The sequence below is a fragment of the Arachis stenosperma genome, chromosome 2 (assembly GCF_014773155.1).
Source record: "Arachis stenosperma cultivar V10309 chromosome 2, arast.V10309.gnm1.PFL2, whole genome shotgun sequence".
NCBI lineage: Eukaryota > Viridiplantae > Streptophyta > Magnoliopsida > Fabales > Fabaceae > Arachis > Arachis stenosperma.
The window spans coordinates 87,938,466-87,947,242 of NC_080378.1; the positions used below are offsets into that span (position 1 = coordinate 87,938,466).

The 8,777-nt window shown below is 39.7% G+C and overlaps 1 non-coding gene across 1 annotated transcript; it reads right to left on the bottom strand.

Annotated features, from left to right (window-relative positions):
- Nucleotides 1-853: 853 nt before the first annotated feature.
- Nucleotides 854-961, bottom strand: LOC130963999 (small nucleolar RNA R71). The gene has a single exon (XR_009080114.1). It is a non-coding gene; the product is annotated as a small nucleolar RNA R71 (small nucleolar RNA).
- Nucleotides 962-8,777: the final 7,816 nt, after the last annotated feature.

Consider the following 8,777-nt stretch of genomic DNA (forward strand, 5'->3'; position numbering starts at 1 on the left):
CTCCTAATTTCAAAATCTTTCTCAAAAATCACTTGATTTCTTTCCCACTTTTATTTTCGAAAATTATCAATCAATTTTTCAAAATGTTTTCAAAATCTTTTTAATTAATTTTCGAAAACTCTCTTCCCTTCTTCTCACATCCTTCTATTTATGGAGTACCACTCATTCTCAATGCACAATTCGAACTCTATCTCATTAAGTTCGAATTCTTCTACCCCTCCCTTCTATTTTTTTGTTCTTCTGACACCTAAAGGAATCTCTATACTGTGACATAGAGGATTCCGCATTTTCTTGTTCTCTTCTCTTTCATATGAGCAGGAGCAGAGACAAAGGCATTCTTGTTGAAGCTGACCCTGAACCTGAAAGGACCTTGAAGCGAAAGCTAAGAGAAGCTAAGGCACAACTCTCTATAGAGGACCTAACCGAATTCTTCAAAGAAGAAGAAGACATGGCAGCCGAAAACAACAACAATGCCAACAATGCAAGGAAGGTGCTGGGTGACTTTACTGCACCTACTCCCGACTTCTATGGGAGAAGCATCTCTATCCCTGCCATTGGAGCAAACAACTTTGAGCTTAAGCCTCAATTAGTTTCTCTAATGCAACAGAATTGCAAGTTCCATGGACTTCCATTGGAAGATCCTCATCAGATTTTAGCTGAATTCTTGCAAATCTGTGACACAGTCAAGACTAATGGGGTTAACCCTGAGGTCTATAGACTGATGCTATTCCCTTTTGCTGTAAGAGACAGAGCTAGAATATGGTTGGACTCACAACCTAAAGAAAGCCTGGACTCTTGGGAAAAGCTAGTCAATGCCTTCTTGGCAAAGTTCTTTCCACCTCAAAAATTGAGTAAGCTTAGAGTGGAAGTCCAAACCTTCAGACAGAAGGATGGAGAATCCCTCTATGAAGCTTGGGAAAGATACAAACAATTGATCAGAAAATGTCCCTCAGACATGCTTTCTGAATGGAGCATCATAGGTATTTTCTATGATGGTCTCTCTGAACTGTCCAAGATGTCTTTGGATAGCTCTGCTGGAGGATCTCTTCATCTGAAGAAGACGCCTACAGAAGCTCAAGAGCTCATTGAAATGGTTGCAAATAACCAATTCATGTACACTTCTGAAAGGAATCCTGTGAACAATGGGACCAGTCAGAAGAAAGGAGTTCTTGAGATTAACACTCTGAACGCCATTTTGGCTCAGAACAAAATATTGACTCAACAAGTCAATTTGATTTCTCAAAGTCTGTCTGGAATGCAAAATGCACCAAGCAGTACTAAGGAAACTTCATCTGAGGAAGAAGCTTATGATCCTGAGAACCCCTCAATGGAAGAGGTGAATTACCTAGGAGAACCCTATGGAAATACCTATAATTCTTCATGGAGAAATCACCCAAATTTCTCATGGAAGAATCAAGAGAGACCTCAACAAGGTTTCAACAACAATAATGGTGGAAGAAACAGGTTTAGCAATGGCAAGCCTTTTCCATCATCTTCTCAGCAACAGACAGAGAATTCTAAGCAGAACCCCTCTGACTTAGCAACCATGGTCTCTGATCTAATCAAAACCACTCAAAGTTTCATGACTGAAACAAGGTCCTCCATTAGGAATTTGGGGGCACAAGTGGGACAGCTGAGCAAGAAAGTTACTGAACTCCCTCCAAGTACTCTTCCAAGCAACACAGAAGAAAATCCAAAAGGAGAGTGCAAGGCCATCAATATGGCCGAATTTGGAGAGGAAGGGGAGAAAGTGAACGCCACTGAGGAAGACCTCAATGGACGTGCACTAGCCTCCTCTGAGTTCCCCAATGAGGAACCATGGGAATCTGAGGCTCGAAATGAGACCATAGAGATTCCATTGGACTTACTTCTGCCTTTCATGAGCTCTGATGAGTATTCTTCCTCTGAAGAGGATGAGTATGTCACTGAAGAGCAAGTTGCCAAATACATTGGAGCAATCATGAAGCTAAATGACAAGTTATTTGGAAATGAGACTTGGGAGGATGAACCCCCTTTGCTCACCAAAGAACTGGATGACTTGTCTAGGCAGAAATTATCTCAAAAGAGACAAGATCCTGGGAAGTTTTCAATACCTTGTACCATAGGCACCATGACCTTCAAGAAGGCTCTGTGTGACTTAGGGTCAAGTGTAAACCTCATGCCTCTCTCTGTGATGGAGAAGCTAGGGATCTTTGAGGTGCAAGCTGCAAGAATCTCATTAGAGATGGCAGACAACTCAAGAAAACAAGCTCATGGACTTGTAGAGGATGTTTTGGTGAAGATTGAAGACCATCACATCCCTACTGATTTCATAGTCCTAGAGACTGGGAAGTGCATGGATGAAACCATCATCCTTGGCAGACCCTTCCTAGCCACAGCAAAGGCTGTGATTGATGTTGATGGAGGTAAACTGATCATTCAAGTGAATGAAGAATCCTTTGTGTTTAAGGCTCAAGGATATCCCTCTGTCACCATGGAGAGGAAGCATGAAGAGCTTCTCTCAATTCAGAGTCAAACAGAGCCCCCACAGTCAAACTCTAAGTTTGGTGTTGGGAGGCCACAACCAAACTCTAAGTTTGGTGTTGAACCCCCACATTCAAACTCTAAGTTTGGTGTTGGGAGGTTCAAACATTGCTCTGAGCATTTGTGAGGCTCCATGAGAGCCCTCTGTCAAGCTACTGACATTAAAGAAGCGCTTGTTGGGAGGCAACCCAATGTTATATTTTATCTATTTTCTTTTTGTTATTTTATCTTATTTTGTAGGTTGATGATCATAAGAAGTCACAAAATCAATTGAAAAAGCAAAAACAGAATGAAAAACAGGAAGAAAAATAGCACACCCTGGAGGAAGATGTTGCTGGCGTTTAAACGCCAGTGAGGTTAGCAGTTGGGCGTTTAACACCCAGTCTGGCACCATTCTGGGCGTTTAACGCCAGAAAGGGGCACCAGACTGGCGTTAAACGCCAGAAAAGGGCAAGGACCTGGCGTTAAACGCCAGGAATGGGCACCAGCCCGGCGTTTAACGCCAGAAATGGCTCAAAACGTGATTTTGAATGCCATTTGGTGCAGGGATGACTTTTCCTTGACACCACAGGATCTGTGGACCCCACAGGACCCCCACCAACCCCACCACTCTCTATCTTCTTCACCCATTCACCAATCACCTCAATACCTCTTCCCCAAAAACCCTTCACCTATCAAATCCCATCTTTCTCTTCACCACTCACATCCATCCTTCATACAACCCCACCAACCTCACCCTTCAAATTCAAACCACTTCCCCTCCCAAACCCACCCATAATGGCCGAACCCCATTTCCCCCCTCTCCTATATATACCCTTCTTCACACCTTTATTTTCACACAACCTTAACACCACTTCTCCCCCTCTTTGGCCGAACACAAAGCCACCCCCTTCTTCCTCTTTTCTTCTTCTTCTACTCTCTTCTTTCTTCTTTTGCTCGAGGACGAGCAAACATTTTAAGTTTGTTGTGGTAAAAGCGTTGCTTTTTCGTTTTTCCATAACCATTTATGGCATCCAAGGCCGGAGAAACCTCTAGAAAGAGGAAAGGGAAGGCAAAAGCTTCCACCTCCGAGTCATGGGAGATGGATAGATTCATCTCAAGGGTGCATCAAGACCACTTCTATGAAGTTGTGGCCTTGAAGAAGGTGATCCCCGAGGTCCCCTTTTCACTCAAAAAGGGTGAATATCCGGAGATCCACGATGAGATCCGAAGAAGAGGTTAGGAAGTGCTTACCAACCCCATTCAACAAGTCGGAATCTTGATGGTTCAAGAGTTCTATGCCAATGCATGGATCACCAAGAACCATGATCAAAGTGTGAACCCGGATCCAAGGAATTATCTTACTATGGTTCGGGGGAAATACTTGGATTTTAGTCCGGAAAATGTAAGGTTAGCATTCAACTTGCCCATGATGCAAGGAGATGAACATCCTTACACTAGAAGGGTCAACTTTGATCAAAGGTTGGACCAAGTCCTCACAGTCATATGTGAAGAGGGCGCACAATGGAAGAGAGATTCAAGAGGCAAGCCGGTTCAATTGAGAAGGCATGACCTCAAGCCTGTGGCTAGAGGATGGTTGGAGTTTATCCAACGCTCAATCATTCCCACTAGCAACCGGTCTGAAGTTACTCTAGACCGGGCCATCATGATCCATAGCATCATGATTGGAGAAGAAGTGGAAGTTCATGAGGTTATAGCTCAAGAACTCTACAAGGTGGCGGACAAGTCTTCCACCTTGGCAAGGTTAGCCTTTCCTCATCTCATTTGTCACCTCTGTTATTCAGTAGGAGTTGACATAGAAGGAGACACCCCCATTGATGAGGACAAGCCCATCACCAAGAAAAGGATGGAGCAAACAAGAGACCCCTCTCATCATGAGATCCCTGAGATACCTCAAGGGATGCACTTTCCTCCACAAGACTATTGGGAGCAATTAAACACCTCCCTAGGAGAATTGAGTTCCAACATGGGACAACTAAGGGTGGAGCATCAAGAACACTCCATTCTCCTCCATGAAATTAGAGAAGATCAAAGAATCATGAGAGAGGAGCAACAAAGACAAGGAAGAGACATTGAGGAGCTCAAGCACTCCATAAGACCTTCAAGAGGAAGAACAAGCCGCCATCACTAAAGGTGGATCCGTTCTTTAATCTCCTTGTTCTTTAATTGTCTGTTTTTCGAATTTTAGTGCTTATGTTTATCTATGTTTGTGTCTTATGATCATTAGTGTCTTAGTGTCTATGCCTTAAAGTTATGAATGTCCTATGAATCCATCACCTTTCTTAAATTAACAATGTTCTTAATTGAAAAGGAGAAGAATTGCATGAATTTTGAATTTTATAACAGTTTAATTATTTTGATGTGGTGGCAACACTTTTGTTCTCTGAATGTATGCTTGAACAGTGCATATGTCTTTTGAATTTGTGGTTCATGAATGTTGGCTCTTGAAAGAATGATGAAAAAGGAAACATGTTACTGAGGATCTGAAAAATCATAAAAATGATTCTTGAAGCAAGAAAAAGCAGTGAAAAAAAAAAGAGAGGCGAAAAAAAAAATGAAAAAAGAAAGAGAAAAAGAAAGAAAAAGAAAGAAATAAAGTTGTGATCCAAGGCAATAAGAGTGTGCTTAAGAACCCTAGACACCTCTAATTGGGGACTTTAGCAAAGCTGAGTCACAATCTGAAAAGGTTCACCCAATTATGTGTCTGTGGCATGTATGTATCCGGTGGTAATACTGGAAGACAGAGTGCTTTGGGCCACGGCCAAGACTCAATAAGTAGCTGTGTTCAAGAATCATCATACTTAACTAGGAGAATCAATAACACTATCTGGATTTTGAGTTCCTAAAGAAGCCAATCATTCTGAATTCCAAAGGATAAAGTGAGATGCCAAAACTATTCAAAGGCAAAAAGCTAAAGGCCCCGCTCATCTAATTAATACTGATCTTCATAGATGTTTTTGGAGTTCATTGCATATTCTCTTCTTTTTATCCTATTTGATCCTTAGTTGCTTGGGGACAAGCAACAATTTAAGTTTGGTGTTGTGATGAGCGGATAATTTGTATCCTTTTTGGCATTGTTTTTAGTATGTTTTTAGTATCTTTTAGTTAGTTTTTATTATATTTTTATTAGTTTTTAGTTAAAATTCACTTTTCTGGACTTTACTATGAGTTTGTATGTTTTTCTGTGATTTCAGGTATTTTCTGGCTGAAATTGAGGGATCTGAGCAAAAATCTGATCCAGAGACTCAAAAGGACTGCAGATGCTGTTGGATTCTGACCTCCCTGCACTCGAAGTGGATTTTCTGGAGCTACAGAAGCCCAATTAGCGCGCTCTCAACGGCGTTGGAAAGTAGACATCCTGGGCTTTCCAGCAATATATGATAGTCCATACTTTGCCCAAGATTTGATGGCGCAAACCGGCGTTCAAAGTCACCTACAGAAATTCCAGCGTTAAACGCCGGAACTGGCACCTAAATGGGAGTTAAACGCCCAAACTGGCACCAAAGCTGGCGTTTAACTCCAAGAAGAGTCTCCACACGAAAATGCTTCATTGCTCAGCCCAAGCACACACCAAGTGGGCCCGGAAGTGGATTTTTATGTCATTTACTCATCTTTGTAATCCTTAGGCTACTAGTTTTCTATAAGTAGGACCTTTTACTATTGTATTTGGGAATCGGGGGTAGCTATCTTTGAGTTTCATGCTATCTTAGATCATTTGGGAGGCTGGCCATTCGGCCATGCCTAGACCTTGTTCTTATGTATTTTCAACGGTGGAGTTTCTACACACCATAGATTAAGGTGTGGAGCTCTGCTGTACCTCGAGTATTAATGCAATTACTATTGTTCTTCTATTCAATTCCGCTTGTTCTTTGTCCAAGATATCACTTGTTCTTCAACATGATGAATGTGATGATCCGTGACACTCATCATCATTCTCACTCATGAACAAAGTGACTGACAACCACTCTTGTTCTACAAGCAATCAAGGCTCTAGTGTTTATCTCTTGGATTCTTGATTTCACGATGCATGGTTGATCGCCTGACAACCGAGTGCTCGACTGACAAACGAGCCAGCCATTCCGTGAGATCAGAGTCTTCGTGGTATAGGCAAGAACTGATGGCGGCATTCAAGAGAATCCGGAAGGTCTAACCTTGTCTGTGGTATTCTGAGTAGGATTCAATGATTGAATGACTATGACGTGCTTCAAACTCCTAGCAGGCGGGGCGCTAGTGACAGACGCAAAAGAATCGATAGATTCTATTCCGGCCTGACCGAGAACCGATAGCTGATTAGCCATATGCTGTGACAGAGCATAGGAACATTTTCACTGAGAGGATGGGAGGTAGCCATTGACAACGGTGAAACCCTACATGAGCTTGCCATGGAAAGGAGTAAGAAGGATTGGATGAAGACAGTAGGAAAGCAGAGAGACGGAAGGGAAGGCATATTCATTCGCTTATCTGAAGCTCTCACCAATGATATACATAAGTATCCCTATCTTTATCTTTATGCTTTATTCGTTTATCACTATACCCAATTGAGTCTGCCTGACTGAGATTTACAAGGTGACCATAGCTTGCTTCATACCAACAATCTCCGTGGGATCGACCCTTACTCGCGTAAGGTTTATTACTTGGACGACCCAGTGCACTTGCTGGTTAGTTGTGCGAAGTTGTGTAATGCCATGGTATTGAACACCAAGTTTTTGGGGTTCATGACCGGGGATTATGAGAGTTGTGAAAAGTATTGTTCACAATTTCGCGCTACCATCGCCAAATACTCATCACTACAAATACGAATCACATTAATATTGAACTATTTTTTTAATTTTTAGTATATAGATAATGAGATATTTAACCTTCGTTTATTTGGTGCAAACACATAGGTTGCCATTTTAATATCTAAGTCATCCAAATCCATGTATGTAGGAGGCTTAAATAAAATCAGAATCCACTACAAAAAAAAAAAAAATTGGTGGGATCACTAACTTATGTAACCGTAGAGGATTCATGCGAATGCCTGAGATATGAGAACTTACAGATGGCCATTCAATTCTTCGTTTATTGTGCTCGATATTTTCTTGGTTTAGGGTAGGCATGCTAATAGAATATCCACTTGGTGTACTCTTTTTTAAGAGTGTCTTTTGCTCCTCAGTTACAGATTTGTGTGAGGTCCCTGGTGGAGTTTTTTTATTTTTTGAAAAGTTGTCTTTAATAGAGGCAGCCTTCACATTAACCTTATTTTTAGACAAATGTGAATTTCAGACAATTCGTCTCTTGGCCGTATATATCTTCTTATTGCGTACACTTGTCTGTTTTGATGCCTTTTTATTTGTACCAGAGTCAGACTGAAGAATGTTGTGGAGACTTTAGCAGTTTAAGGATTTCATCTGTATCTCTTGGATTAGTAGATTCAAAAGGATATAAGAAAGTAGGAGGCTGAAAATTTGTGACAGTTGGACCTACAATAAATAATGGTGGGAATATGTTGTATAGTGATGGATGCATGGTTGTCGGATATTGGTTAGAATATACTGCAGCAGTATAAAAGCCAGGGTAGATAGAATACAAAAATTAGGGCATGTGTGGTATATGATTCAAGTACGAATAATGTAAGAGTTGGTTATCAATAGCATTAATGCTAACATCTCTTATGTTTCTCTTGTAATCTCTACGTTGAGGTGATCCGGATGATTTTCGCTTACCCATATCAAACACTCAAATATATATGTAACACAATTAGAATTATAATGTGAATATAATTTGCTAATGATATGCTGAGGAGTGTTCTTATATATATACAAAAATTTTGTTTGTTTATTCTTTATTATTATATATATATATATATATATATATATATATATATAATATAATTATAAAGAATGTGTATCTATGATTGTAATTTAAAAAGATTTTCTATTTAAAGTGGATATTATTTTTTTATAAATAATTTAAAATAGATCATATTATTCAAATTTATTATTTTAACTTGATATTATAATGTACATGCTAAAGATCTTATAATGCGAAAGGCTTTGCCTATTAATACATAATATTTATTAATAAATATTTAATTTTTTTTAAAAAATCATAACATTACCAAAACATGCTAATTTTAACTTTATTATTCTATGTGATAATAAATAGGTAATATTTAATAATAGTTATATAGTATTTTCAAAATTATATATTATTGTAAATTTATTATTTTTATGTCGAAATTATTCATAACAGATATTATTATTTAAATTTAT